Below are 15,485 nucleotides of genomic sequence, written 5' to 3' on the forward strand. Positions count from 1 at the left end.
AACTAGAGAGAGAGAAAATAAATGGTAACGTGAAAAAGAAATAAAGCGACTTTGCCAGAAAATTCTATAGCCAAACAAAGTGGTCTTTTTTAGATGGAAGTAATTTGGCAGAGAGATGTTGAAAATAGTAAGGTGGATCCACGTGGTCTCATGTTTGGATCTCATGACTGCAGCTTCGTTTTGTGTCTAAACTTAAAGCTATCAGTTGCATACCATACTCAGATACAGCAGAAGCACCACCTTGAATGTACAAAACTCATGATTGAGGCATATATTTGCCTGAACAGAAGGATGAGTCTAGCTTATTGTCTCTTGTCTGAGCCAGATAAGAAAAAGAACAGCGTATAGGTAAGAACAGATAGATTCATTTTTTCTTCTTACACATTAAGATGATCCTATCTAAGCAAAACATGAAGTTGGTTCCAGAAAGCATATAGTATCATGCTGTATATATCTTAGCAGAGTATGTTTATTTAGGTTCAGCACCATTATAAACTGACAGTATAGATTTCTTGTCTAGAGCCACGTTCCCTGCAGATGTAGCAAGGACCCTTGTAGGCCTGAAAAATGGGCTTGCTGAGGGACCCTCCAAACCACTATATGTGTGTTCCTGCTGGAATAAGTAATCTGTAACTTTAGGTATATGGGAATACTTGATGTGCTGCATAGATCAGCTCATGGAATGTCAGTTAAAACCTCCCAACAGTGTTTATCCATCTTGTCAGCTTCCACCCCAGGTGAAAAAAATATAATAAATTCTGCCAACTACAGTCTTTTATTGAGAGGAGTTTTATGTTAATTTGTGGTGAACATTGTCCTTTCAGTTTCCACTGTGTTTTTCTCATATTCATAGTTTTTCAAATATTCTAGAAGTTTTACTACCTTGGTAGCCGAATTATGGATAATTCATTGCACTATTTTTAGTGGTTTCTTTGCCCTCAATGTGTATACAAAAATGAATCTATGGAGATGTATGGGTATGCATGAGAACTATTATTATCTTTTAAGTGCCAGCAGCAGTGCTTTTCTCATGGTCCATTAAGGAATTCATATCCTGACAACTTCACCTGAAATGGTGAGTAGCCAAATTCTATATACTTTTTTGTTTGGAGGTAATTCTGTATTGACTAAGAGGCTGCTGTCACTACCTGCATTAGGCATCAGCTGATAAGTTTAAAACAATAGATTAATTTCAATCATAGGAGCTACTATCAACTCATCTTTTGTATAAGAGTTGAAGTGCTTTGAATTAATATGAAAATGCTAAATACAGAAATATTTTTAAATGAACAAGACTGTTTTTTAGAGATGTGTTAAATACTAAAGATAAATGTGAAGGGTCTCAAAAAATCTTAGTATTGCATTTAGCATTTACAGAGCAGGGTCACAGGGAGAATACTTTATTCCATTTTTTTTTTTTTCTTTTTTTTACACAAACTGGCAGTGCTTTTAAAACAGCTCTTTCGCATCAGCTCTGTCCATAATTGTTCTGTTTTGGCTGGCTAGTAATATTTGCTGAAATACCACTTCTTATCTTCCATCTCTTCTCTGGCTGTTAACCACTTTTCAGCTACTCCTCTGCAACTTCTGACGTGTTGGACTTCTTTGGGAGAAAATGTATAGTGCTTTAGATAGTCTTTGAGTGCTGCCTGGTTTTTTTTATTATTTTTATTTTTTTTTTAATTTTTATTTAAGTAGCACGTCCAACAATTGTATTTGTAAGGAGCATTCAAATTTCTCATAAATAACTGTGAAAATTGTTCTCAATGTGTTTAAGCTACATGGCAGTGATGAAGGAATAAGGTTATTTGGAACCATAATTCCTAAGACATTAATTACTTATTATTTTCTTCTGGTATGATGGAAGTTGTTCCCTGCTTGCATTTCAAACTCTATGCCTTGGTTTTTTAGTGTCCCCAGTCAATGATACTAGGAACAAGAAATGTTTCATATTGTCTTCTGCAGGTAAATCGTATAGAAGGGTGTCTCCTTATGAGGAATGATAAAGGAAAGTATGGAATTGATGTAATCTTTATTCTTTAATTTTTCATTAAAAAAAAAAAGTTTTTAATAAGAATTACTCATTGTATGTAACATATCAAGGCTTTTATGATCTTCAGAACATGGAATGCTTTTTGTTCCAGCTGAAGTCACATACCAGAGTGATGAGGATCAAAAACCCTACAGAGGCAGGAAGATGGATGTCCTATAAGGGTAAATTATTTTCTTATTCATGTTGACCTATTGTGCAGAATATACTGTGATTTGGCATTAGCTCCAACTCTCACTTTTAAGAGTAAAATAAAATTGCTATTCAGGCTGTATTCTTATTGTCCTTTGTTTTAATTTCCGGATTTACATGTGTTGTAAAACTCAACAAGATGATTTCTGTTGTGAGACCTAAATACAACTTTATCATAGTTTATTAAAAGCATGATGATGGTTATTTGGTTAGCCACAAATTTCCTTTCTCATGCTCATAGTCTCAGATTACTAAACTATCATCTGGCATTCTCAGACATGCTAACTAATTGCCCTGTAGTAGACAAATAAAGAGCACGTTTACAAGTAATGTGTGGGACGTACTAACTAATGTCAATTCATGTGTTGCCTGGATACAGGTTTTATTTGAGTTTGGGATTATTTAATTAACTTCTTAATTGTCAAGTACAGGGAATTGAAGCATACAGTCCAAAGTCTAGTCAATGGAAAAACTCAATAGGCTGTAATGGACTTTGGCTCAAACATCTACTGCTATGGTCATCAACAGTATTGTAGTTGCAACACAAAAAAATGAAAATTAAAAGGGGCTTAGATGATGTTGGATGTGTCTATTGGAGGGGAAGGTTGCATATCAGGTTAAAGGAAATCCATTTGTAGAGAGTATTGTTCAATGTGTTTCAGATAAAAAGAAAATTTTTCCTTTCAAAGAGGAAATGTTGAACAGCCACTTAGGTGAACATCATGTGGCTGTCTAATGGGCAAAGCATAAAGGTCCTGTGGAAGGAGAACTATATGTGGTAGTGGGTAGTGATATCTCTCTGCTTTATAATGGTCTTTCTTATCTGTTTTGGGAGATGGAAGTTGCAGGAAATCATTGGTGTTTAATATTAGTATATACTGTTCAACATTCAATGAAAACAGAGAGAAGTACAGAGGATGTATAGATAACTTTTAAAGGTGAGTCATAGCTCCCTGTTCATAAAGTTGTAGAAACACGCAGTGGAGAAGTGTGTCTGAGTTAACTGTGAATGATGACTGGGGCAGAAGAAAGGCTTCTGCAGATGTTTGGATTTAGAGATGTTGATCTGGTAAGGAAAAAACTCTTAATTCATTTGCCTTCAATCTATGGGTAACTTCTACTCAAGAGGAGAACAACTAGAACAATCTAGTAAAGTTGCCTGATTTAACAAAGCTGAAATATGAATGTATCATTAGGCTACATTAGGCTGGCTGTGCAAGATGAGATGGGGCTCATCACATTGATTATTTTTTCCCAACTCAGAAGAGGGACAAAAAGTCCATGGAACTTTAAACATGTGCTATCTACTCTAACATCCTCTCAAAAAGGGCTTGGTACATGAAAACACCGTAATAGTAATATATGCTTTATTATGTTTGTCTGTCATAACTGTTTTGTGGTGAAACAAGAGGTTTTAGTGTAAAGCTTCTAATTTCAGCTTCATCATGACTAATAAGGAAGGATCAAATTTCCCAGCATACTACTCTATATGGAAAGGAGAGAGATGGCAATGGACACTGAACCCACCCAAGAGCACTGAAAATTAAAATGGTGATGAATGCCTGGTAAAAACATTAATGCAGAAAATGAGATCATCCACAGGAGATGGGAAGCATAGGAGATATTGCTGCTGACTTTCACGGGGGAGATGCAGAGATGAGGGCTGAGAACCAACAGACATACAGCTAGTGCCCTCTGTTCTTTGGGACTAGAGGCTAAGGCAACCCAGAGTAAAGTGTGCTTCTGCTCTTCTCTGGAGACATGACTGATGGCATGCTGTCTTCTTGGCAGGTGTTTGTGCTCATACTTGTGGGTGCAGAGACTTTGTCACTGCTTGGTCTCCTTTGGATCTGCAGCATACATTTCTGTTGGGAAACAAAACATTTTGTTGGAAATGTTGTATGTGGCATAGATAGGTGTAAACTGCCTTGTCTGAAACAGAGCATCTGATGGGATATAAAGTGTTGTCCTATTTGTTTCCAAAAAGTTTTTTTGTTTTTATTTTTTTTTTTTTTCAGGGGTGATGGTTTACTGACTATGAATGCTTTCAAAGACCTGCTTAAACAAAAGCTGTGAACCTAAATCAGTTTGCCCTATTAGAAGCTGGAGGTCTGTATTTGCTGTACTGAATGGAATTTTCTACTGTCCTAATCTGACTGGAATGGAGAGTAAGATAAAATTTGCACATTGAAATTGCATGCTGAAATGGAGGTGGGAAGGGAATGGGAGAAAGGGGGAGCCCACACCTTTTCCAGCAATTAGATTAGCTATGGAAACATGTTTATAAATAGGTTGAACACCACCTCTTTTTTCTTTGCTTTCACCCTGCGTTCCTTCTGATTTGTTGCAAAGGGAGGCTTGACTCCTCTACAATGGTGATGTGGTGGATTTGATTCACAGGCTAAGAGTTAAGGTGTTTCTTGTACCACAGCTTTATAAGAAAAAAAAAAAGAGGATATTTATTTGAGTGTTATTTACCAGACTTTGTTTATATGAGTACTAAATCCATCTAATCCGTTGGATTTTTTGAGATTACGTGCAGATGAAATACTAGAGACCTGTCTTTCAGACAGATTTCCTCTACTTCAGCACAATTGGTCCCTACATCAGCTTTTACAGACTTATGGTAGCTACTTTACAGTTCCTTAGACCTTCAGAAAAGCTGATCCAAGTTTTATAATCCTTTTTTTTTTTTTTTTTTTTTTTTCTATAGATGATTTTTCAGAAGCCAGGAGTGTCTCTCTAGAATCTCTTTCTTGCCTTATTAGTTTCTGGCAATTTTGAGCTGATTCTTTGTTTCCTATTCCAAGAGTCTGGAATGCTACAATATTTTTAATTCAGTGTTTGAGGAAGAACTCTGTCTGTCATGTAATAACTTGTGTCCTGTTCCAGAAGTTCATAATAATTTTATTTAATATTCTAACACACCAGTCTTTGACTTAAAACAATATGTCTGGTGTTTTTGTAACAGCAATGGTATGAAGATTTAAAGGGAGGTAAAGTGTTTAAAGATATATTGCATCCCCTTCTACAACTTGCTTCTTTTTAGAAAGAAAAATAAAAAGAAAATTGCTTACAGTGCTGCCTTGTGCAGCTATCCCACAGTAACTGGAAGAATATATTTTTAATAAAATATTTTAGGAGAGTGCCCAATCATTCCTGAAAGCCATTTCCTGTCAGAAGTCCTTTTTCTCACCTTTCATTTGCCCTTCTGAGCTCACTGGGGGGAATGAATTACTCTTTAATTTTAATTCTCCATGAGTGGCATGTAGCATACTGTAAGGATCAATGTCAGGATGCAGGATGTAGCACACAGTCCTGGAGGCCAGCACATCCAAGACACAGGTTGGTATGAGACAAAAAAAGAAGTCCCTAAACCCTCCTTCCATCATCCATTGCTTCAGTTACAGCAGCCACATTGCTGACCTGTAACAGACTCTTGCTGTAACACCTGAAGTGTGCAGACATGATACTCAGTAATGTCCACTGAATACCTAGATAAGATCAGTGCAACTGGCCTTGTTCACCATCACATAAAATAGAAAGTACTACGTTCAATGCACTTTTTAGAACCACTGCATGCTAGATGTTTTGTTGGAAAAAATGCATACTTTGTCACAGCTTGACAATATAGGAGAGGTGTTAAGATTTTCCGTCTTTGCTAGGAAAACAGTTTACAAAATGAAAGTGCTCCACAAATATAGCTTTCCAATCTGCTTTTCCTCTGGGATTTGGCCTTGAAACTCCAAATTTAATATGTTGAACAGAATAATGCTGTAACTTGGAAAAAGAAAAAAACCCTACTCTTAAAAATAAATACATTTAAAAAAAAACCTACCTCACTCCCTCTCCTTCATGAAAAGCCCTCTGGAAAAAATCAGAAAGAAAATACTGCGCTCATTTGAGGCTGCAAGCTAGACAACCCCTTTGCTTTTTATTTTGGTTAGAAGTTTGAACTCCCTCGCTCCACAACTAACCTGAACAAATATTATGCCTTAGATGATTTCAAGAGAACAAATTCCAAAACAAGAAAAGAAACAATAGACAACAAATCTTTTTTCTCATGGGAGAAAAATAGGTGGCTAATTGTCCTTCTGAGAATGATAGATAATCATTTGCAAGCATTTTTTCAACAAACAAAAGTACGATTTATATAGTTTAAGTTGGGAAGGAGAAAAAAAAAAAAAAAAAAACACACAAAAAAAACACAACTCATACACAGTAGTTTTGAACTACTTTCAGCCCTACTGTGCCGGGTACACAGTGTAATAATATTCTTAGCAAAACAAGGAATCGTTTATACAACCCCATGCTGTATAGGAACCCTGTAAATACTGGAATTTTACATAATGTAAAAGTGTCACGCTTTAGAGAGGGTATTACATACTTTTGCTACCAGGAACGAAATTATGTGGTTAGTAAAAACATTTATCTATAGACCTGTTGCTGGTGTTGAGCAATACTGAATTTTAGAATACTTGTTTAAGTTCAGATCCTTGCATATCTCCTGCTAAGCAAAACTCACAGTGTCAGAGCGGTACTTCCATGTGTGGTGACCTTTTCAATTCCTTGTGATGATCCCCTGGTATAGACACAGCAAACTCCTGCTGATTTCTTGCTTCCTTCAAAGGGAAGGGAAGGGAAATAAAAGGCCCCATTATCTACCCATAAGAGCTCTCAAAATCTGATTAAACTTTGACTGTGGTGGATGGTTTCCCTGGTAGCCCCAAGGCACAGTTCACACCATCTCTCTGAATGAAGACTGAAAAGTGTATCCCCTGAACTCCTGGAGGGAGTGCAGTCACCTGCACTTTCTGAAGCTTTTGCACGGTGATTCAGCCTGGCACTGGATATGATTAAGAGTTTCTTGCAGGTAGTGACCGCTTAAGAGTTTTCCTGTTACTCTAGGGAGCACCAATCTTTTTAAATGCATGAGTGGGGAAAAGAACTTGGAGGACAAAAAGGTGGCATGCTAATCAGACCTGGTGTTTATGGCAAGTGCTATGGCTGGCAAAGAACATGTTCAGGACTTTGCCAACTTTCTTGAATCTGCAGGTCTCTTGTCGCTTTTGGGTGGGAACCATCTATAGTTAAGAAATTTTGCAGGAATGCTTGTGCTCTTTATCTGTCCCCAGGATCTGACTAGAAACCAGAGATTTACCGGTTGTCTCAAATGGAATAGCTGGTAGGCTAAGGAGGATTAAATCCACTTGCATGGGGACTCGTGTGTGTGCACTGCAAAACCCCACTGCTCGAAAAGATGCCAAGAATGAGGTCTCCATAAGGAGAATGTACTTGGGGTGGATTTACCTAGGTGCATGCAAGTAGGCACAAGATGGTTCAGGGGATATTCAGTTAAGTTTGTGTGTTGCTGTGTAGGTCAGAATACTCATTAGCTGGTCCCCAGAATTACATTAACATTGCTGCCCTTCTCCAGGACTGTGGCTGGCTTGTCTCCAGCAGGTGCAGACAGCAGAGCAAACATATAACCATCTTACACTAACTACAGTGATCAGCTCATAGGAGAGGGAATCTGCAATCCTGTTAAGTCCATAAACAGCAGAGAGGCACAGATGCTCAGTACATCTGGTACATAGATGTTCTACTATGAATCTAGGTGTCTCATTCTGGACTTCCTGCCCCTGATTATGTTATCTCTGTTTCTCACCTGGCTGTCTTCACTGTTATTCCTGAGCAGATTTTTCCGTTTATCTTTTACTAGAGTTTCTTGCCTGATATTTAACCCAAAAGAACTCTGGTAATGCAGTGGAAGAAGAGTTCTTCACTGTTCCCAAGGGAATGTTCTCTTCCCACAACTGTAACAAGATGCTTCTGAGTAAAAACTCAAAATAATAATTTAATTTGACACAGCCTTGCACTACACTTTCCTACCGAACACCCTGGCTAATACCATTCTTCTGTCTTCCCCTTCCTCACTGCAATGATCTGCATCCTTTGAATTTTTGTGATTTTTGAAATCTTTTCCATCCTGATCCTAGAGCGAACTTGCATGAAGTATGAAAATGATAAGCACATTTTGGAGTCTCAATACAAAATGTTGCAAAATCAGCATGATCTGTTTGGTAGTATTTTTATTTTTTTTTTTTTTTAGTATTAAAAATCTAGAGTTTTATATAAAACCAAAGAATAACAGCCCAATTAAAATTGATTTTTGTTATGCTATTTTTTGAGGTTATTTGTCCCTATCTTTAGGAAGAAAACAAGTGGTGAACCCAGGTACTAAGAAACATAGGGCACATTCATATTATACATTAGGAACTGAATACAGAAACAGATTTTTTTCTTCCATTAGATGTTTGGAACACAGGGAGGCAGCGCTAGTTGCTTTTGACACACTGCTGCTTTAGTAAACGTAAATACAGAGAGGCTTTGGGTCTGGTCCTGTATTGTTCTGATGTCCAAATGCCAAGTACTGTCCCATTCCCACAGAGCCTGAAAGAGAAATCTTCATCATGTGGTAGTATCCAGTCTCTAGACATTGTTTTCATATCCATGCAGACAGAGAATGTCTGTGGGGAAATGTCTTGTGGCTAATGCTTCATTTGTTTGTTTCTACCCTTATATGCAGTGGCTCTGTGTTACTTTAAGAAGACTGTGAGATGTAATCACTGCAGGAGGTGATTTTCCTTTGGTAGCTTCTGCCCCTTGGAGCTGCTGAGCTTGCTCAAAAGGCACAAGCTTCTAGACATGGCTGTGTGTGGCAGACCAAGGCAGTACCAGAAAGAAAAAGGAAGCCTGAGGATCATTCAGAGACATGGTGTGATGTCCAGACCTCACAGGTGTTGGACAAGGACTTCCTGAAAATCACACAGGACTGAACAGTGTTTGCTGCAAATCAAGGACAAGTAAAATCACACTTGGAAGAAGGGCTCTGCCTGCCAGAAAACAGCCATTTGCTCATGTTTTTAATGTCCATCTGTCCTGGTTTCAGTTAGGACAGAGTTAATTTTCTTCCTAGTAGCTGGAAGGGTGCTATGTTTTGGTTTAGGATGAGAGGAGTGCTGATGTTTTAAAACATGCTGATGTTTTAATTGTTGCAGAGCAGTGTTTACACCAAGCCAAGGACGTTTCAACTTCTCACTCTGTCCTGCCAGTGGGCAGGCTGGGAGTGCAGCAGGAGCTGGGAGGGGACAGACCCAGGACAGCTGACCCAAACTGGCCAAAAGTGTATTCCATACCATCTGACATCATGCTTAGCAATATATAGGGGTGGCTAGGCGGCGGGGGGCGGTTGCTTCCGGATGGGCTGGGCATCAGTCAGCGGGTGGTGAGCAATTGCATTGTACATCACTTGTTTTGTACACGTTAGTAGTAGTAGTACTATTATCATCATTATTGTTATTAATATTATTGTTATTATTATTTTTCTGTCTTAATAAACTGTCTTTATCTCAGCTCACAGGCTTCACTTTCCCGTTTCTCACTCGCATCCCAGAGAGGGAGAGGGGAGGGTGAGCGAATAACTGTGTGGTATTTAGCTGCTGGCCGGGTTAAACCACAACACCATCTCACTTTACGTTGTCACTTTATGTGTTTGGAAGCTGTCTATATTATTGGAAAATAAAAATAAAAAATAAAAGTTATATTCTACAAGGAGAAAACATATTAAGAAATTGATTGCCTGTGAAGAGACAGAGGGGAACCTCTGTGTCTTCCACTGTTGGAGAAAGTACAGGCAGAGACATATCTGTTTACTCACAGTCATATCACACCACTAGTGGACTCATTTAAGCTGCTGCGGATAAGGGTTTTTAATAGTTCTTAAGTTGCATGCAAGAGGTCCAGAAGAGTTCCAGGCACTTTTGAAAATTGTCCTAACTATGAAATCAATTTGCTTTTTTTGGTTGTTGTTGTTTTCTTTTGTTTTTGTTTGTTTTTTCTTCTGACTAGTAAAATGAGTAATAAAACCTCTTAAGGCTGTTAATCACAGGATGCTCACACCTGTTTTGCTAGTACCTTGGCCTACTAAATGAAGTAGGAACAGGAGGAGCAGCCTTGGCTTTGCGATTAACCACGTTTCCACTCCAGTCTAACTGAGGCCATCCTGAACTGATTCGTGGGAAACTAACTACATGAATGTATGGTTTCTACCCAACATTTTGCAGATGACAGCAGAAGTCCAGTACTAATGAGCTAGGGCTGATGGTTTTTCAGCACTGGAATGAGAATCTAAGTATGTATTCAACGTTTGACTAAGAGACTCAGTTCAGTAGATATGAGGTCTCTGATAGCCCTTACTTGCTGTGCCACTTTGAGAATGGCTTAGTTTTTCTCTATTTTGATTTTTTCTGCTGCTGAATAAGAACAATATTCTCTCAGTGTAAAGTGCTTTGATAGCATCCAAACGGAATTTCTGTAAGCACATTGTAAGTTTATTGTGTTATTGGACTTTGAATTTTACTCTTGGGAAAGTGCATTAATTATGTAAAGCAGACCAAAGTTTAGCAATGCTAATGGAGCTTAACTATTTAAAAAAGAAACCATGAGAGGTATCTTGAGACTCTGGGTTTTCTTTCCTTATGTTTTCTTTTGCTGCTCATCTGTGCTCTGTTTCTGGCAGCTGAGACATTTGTACATGAGTTGCCTGCTATTTCAGGAGATTCAGCATGGTAGGTGGAGTTGGTCCTGGCTGAAGAGAAGGCCTCTGCATGGCATCCCTGCTGTGGTGGAGCTCTTATGGGGGCTGTTCATTCCTCTTGGGAAAAGGAAGAAGGAAAATGCCCTGACAGCCACAAATCCATTCATCTTAATATCAAAGGCCAATTACATTGGTAAGGTATGATTTACCCTTGGTAAATCTATGCTGACTGTTCCCAGTCACTTTTTTCTTTCATCTATCTGTGAATGACTTCCAAGCAGACTTCATGATTTTTTTTTATTTTTTTTTTCGGGGACCAAAGCAAAGCTGACCAGCCTGTAGTTCCCCATTTTTTTTCTTTCAGTCTTTTTTTGAAGATGGGTAGAAAGTCTGCTTTCCTCTAAGCATCAGGACCTCTCCTGATCTCTGTGACCATTCAAAGTTAATAGAGTAGTCTCACTATGACATTGGCCAGCTACCTCAGCACCCTTAGATGCAGCCACTCTGGTTCCATGAACTGGGTTGTGTTGAGTTCTTGCAATTATTCCCTTTTTTTTACATCCACTGTTCATATTTCCTTTCTTCCTTGAACTGCACCTGTAGAGACCTGGAAGACCTTGTTAGTAGAGGCTGGGTCAAAAAAGGCAGTGGGAACATCTAATCTGCCCACTGTCACTGAGTCACCTATTCCTTTAGTAATAAGCCCACATTTTCTGTGTTCAGCCTTTGACTTTGGCAACTACATTCCCCAGAGTTTTCTCAAGAAAGTCTGGTCTCTTTGAGGTAGACTTTTCCTCTAATTGTAGCTGTTGAAGTCTCAAATCTTTATGTTCAGAGTCTTTTTGAGTACTTTATTTTGGAGTCTGAACAATTCTTTTAACTTACTTTTGTGTATGTATATATAAAAAATTGCTATGCTTTCTCACAGCAACATTCTGAATTGATTGAAAGTGATTTCAGAACCTTGGCTATAAAAGTTATGAAAATATGTTCTTATGGTGCACCTATTCTAGAGACACAATCCAAATTCTGCCTATGGAAAAACTTTAGATGCTTTCCAGAAGGAAGTTGTTTGTAACTAAGTTTCAATGTGAGCATTCAAACAATACAAAATATAAAACATTTTCAAAACAAAAGATGTTTTACTTGTTTTTAAAGATGGCATGTAGAGTTCTCATCTACGTATTTGGTAAAACACGTATCATGTCTTGTCTTCCCATATATTCATACAGTACTTAGCCTGGTAAGATATTATTCCATTTAATGAATTTGCTCCTTTCATAGATGTATGCCCAGAATTATCTCACCACTGGATATGTAGGCACCTGTTCTAAATTGTTTTCAATGACTCTAATTAGGCTTATTTAAATTTTAAATTGTAGCTTTCTCCCTTTATTTAGAATCAGATTCTCTTTTTTTTGTTGTTATTTTTGCTTTGTTTTCAGAAATTATGGGTTGTAAACAAAGATCCACATTAACAATTGCTGTAGTAGCTATAAGCAATATGTATTACTTCCATGATGTTCTTCCAGTTACAAGAAAATTGTAGCTAACCGCTTATTACTAAATCATTGCAAAAAGATTAGAGTAATAACTACCTTCTTAATGGTTTAAGACTGCAACCAAAATTAACAAACCATTTCACTATAGGAAAACTTGTACACCTTGATAGATATAAACCATAAAAATGTTATCAACTTTTTCTTTTTTTTTCTTTTTTCTTAAAATGGGCTTTGGGTTTTGACTTTTTAAAAAATGCTAGGCTGAAAAACATCCTGTCTTTCCTTTTCATGTATACTCATGCATATGTGAGTGAGTACATCTTCCAAACCATATGAAGTCCATATTTACCGACAGAAAAGAATCATGTCTTTAGTACTGGCCACTCATTTAGTTAGCCTGACCTTTGGTATGCAGCTCTCTTCTTGGAGTTGAGAGCATATATGGAATGGGAATCAATGAACTCAAGTTTTGATCATCCATTCAACTGAAAGGAGAGCGTACTGTACATGAGCCCCATTTCAGACTGCAGAAATTCAGCTTTCAGCACTTTAAGGGCTAGAGACCTGCTTTGACAGTAAAGGACAGATGAGCACTGGCTCATTATAAAGGAAGGACATTATGGTCTTTCCTTTCCTCTGGTTTCCTTCCTCCATTTCTGTTGGTGAAGGAGGAACTGAGGCTCAGCACAGAGGGTCCTTTGAGTGTAAGGAACATGGTCTGCAATTCTCAGCCAAGTGTAAACTACTAAGATACAATTCTTTAATCTCTAAATTTTCAGCCAGCAGCATTTTATTCCATATAACTTTAGTGTCCAACATGATGCAGACCTATTCTTTAGGGGAGTGTGGAGGTCATACCACAGAACTACTGATAATACTAAAAACTTAGCAGAATTATATAGCACCCATCTGTTGTTACAATGCTGTGAATGACTGTGTCAGGCTCAAGACAATTGAACCAAGCTCCCTGTGTAAGCAGAACTTTCTGACAGAGTCAGCAGTAGTTTTATCACCACCCTGATTAAAGAAACATTATCTTAGTAAATGTTTCTTGTCTGATAGCACTGGTTTATAATGTTGGTTCACTCAGTATCAAAATGCTTTAATGTTCACTCAAACTCATTGATGAGGAAGAATGCTAGGAAGCAAAATAAGTGGCCAAACAAGTGTGTGCTGAAGGTACTTAATATCTTAGTTTCATTTTATTATCATTAGTCAGCACTCAATAATGGGTTATGCATATTTCAAATCCAAATGATTAATTAGTAAGTTGTTCATTATGATTGTCTCCAATTTCATTTCACTTAGCAGATGTGATTGCCAGATTCCAGCAGCATAACCTGCAACCAACTAACTAATGCTGTGGAAGAGTTACTACTGAGAAATTTGCTTAGGGATAAGAAATACATTGTAGTTTCATATAGAGGCCATTTTTGCATGACATGATTATCACCCACTTTGGTGGCAGCAATAATCCCTATGGAATACAGAATATTATCATCTTTTTGTTAGCCTCCTGTTTTTATAATTACTTTAAACAATGAATCTCTGCATAGTTCTTTTCCAATGAAGAACATTGTTTCACAGAATGATCTAAGATGTTTGTTTCACAGAAGATTTTTCTGCATTTTATTTATGTTTCTTTTTTCTCATTTCAGTCATGGAGATCACTGAATAAGGCTTTTGTGCAAACTGACAGCACGTGTTGATTTAACCTTTTGTATTCCATGATTTGTGTATCTTTCCTACCATCTGACACCTATAAGGCACAGTGTTCCTGCAGTTTAATCATGAAAAAAAGTTTACACCTTTTTGTGTAATGTATGTAACATAACACATTTTTGTGTAACGTATGCCTTTTTGTTGTTTTGATTTTAAGTGAATGTATTTATAGAAACCTGAAAATCAAGTTTATATCCTTACAATACAGAGAATTATTAAAACCAAATGCTTCCTGTATTCATTATGGCTTAGAGGTAAAAACAACTAGGTAAATTACTGCCAGTGAAATACTCCAGCTTTAACAAAGGTTTTCTCTAATGATGATAGTAATTACAGCTGAGTATGTTCCAGGACTTTGAATTCTCAGGCACACATTTCATCCATGCTGTCACTTGGGATATTTAGATTTCAGATTTTTGTTTAAAATTATATAGCTGACCATGTATTTTTTCATGGTGATTGGAACAAGTAAATATGAGATCAAGGCACTTTGTTACCATCTCAAGATGCTGGTAAATAGCAACATCAGAATGGTGTGAAACAGATGGATGTCCTCATTTGTTTAGCAGGTGAGAAATTTCTCTGGAAATGGAAGGCTTTCAGCTCAGTTTTGTGGCAGTGCAGCATGGTGTAGTGTGAAGTGTAGAATATTATATCTTAACCTACTCTCAAATTAGTTTACAGGGTTGGGGAATAACCAGCTAATGATCAAGAAAATGAGATGATCACCTATACCGAGGGAAGGAAGCCAGGTATCTGAAGGTATCAGAGTTTGTGAGAAACTTTGTGATAGACTGTCTATAGTAATATTGCCACTGAGAGATTTGGCTATAGTTAAATGAATTATTTTGTTAAATTAATACTATTTTGAGATGATAATGTTTCAGAAGAAAATGCATCTGGTTTGGGGGTTGAGGGTAAGAGTTCTTACAAGTTTGTTCTTTCTATGAATGGCATTATTATAATAAGTTCTCTCTGGTTTTATTTTCTTATTTCAAATCTCATGGAGTAAAACCAGCTCCATGGTTTTACTGTGGACTTTTTACACCAGACTTGTTACCAAAGTAATTAACACAAGGCACTGCAATTCAGTTCCTGTCTGTTAAAGATTAATCCTTAGCCACTTTGTTCTCTTACATGCTTTGGACTACTGATACCATAAAGCTACAAGGCATCTGTTAAAATTAAATTGTAACAGACTGATATAATATGTCTGAAACACCATGCAGAATTAAGACCTATAGTCTGTTAGTGTGAATAATTACTACCTTGGGGAAGTCAAATGTCTGCTCCACAGTACCAGCCTTAGCTCAGTTGCAGGCCTGCAGGGGTCATGGGCAGGCTGAACTGCTCCACAAGATGCTCTTGGAAATCGCTGTACTTTTGTCAGAGCCTCAGCTGGCACTGTTTTGTATGTTAT

At 37.5% G+C, this 15,485-nt stretch overlaps 2 long non-coding RNA genes across 2 annotated transcripts; both read left to right on the top strand.

Moving 5' to 3' along the window:
* The first annotated feature begins 905 nt into the window (after positions 1-905).
* On the top strand, positions 906-9,667 carry LOC119715824 (uncharacterized). Its single transcript, XR_005263251.2, has 4 exons — positions 906-1,075; positions 2,145-2,214; positions 4,261-4,351; positions 8,832-9,667. It is a non-coding gene; the product is annotated as an uncharacterized lncRNA (long non-coding RNA).
* Positions 9,668-10,280: 613 nt separating this feature from the next.
* Positions 10,281-14,124, top strand: LOC110352224 (uncharacterized). Its single transcript, XR_002400874.4, has 3 exons — positions 10,281-10,436; positions 10,860-11,034; positions 14,002-14,124. It is a non-coding gene; the product is annotated as an uncharacterized lncRNA (long non-coding RNA).
* The last annotated feature ends 1,361 nt before the right edge of the window (positions 14,125-15,485 follow it).

The sequence above is a fragment of the Anas platyrhynchos genome, chromosome 1, assembly GCF_047663525.1.
Source record: "Anas platyrhynchos isolate ZD024472 breed Pekin duck chromosome 1, IASCAAS_PekinDuck_T2T, whole genome shotgun sequence".
Taxonomy (NCBI): domain Eukaryota; kingdom Metazoa; phylum Chordata; class Aves; order Anseriformes; family Anatidae; genus Anas; species Anas platyrhynchos.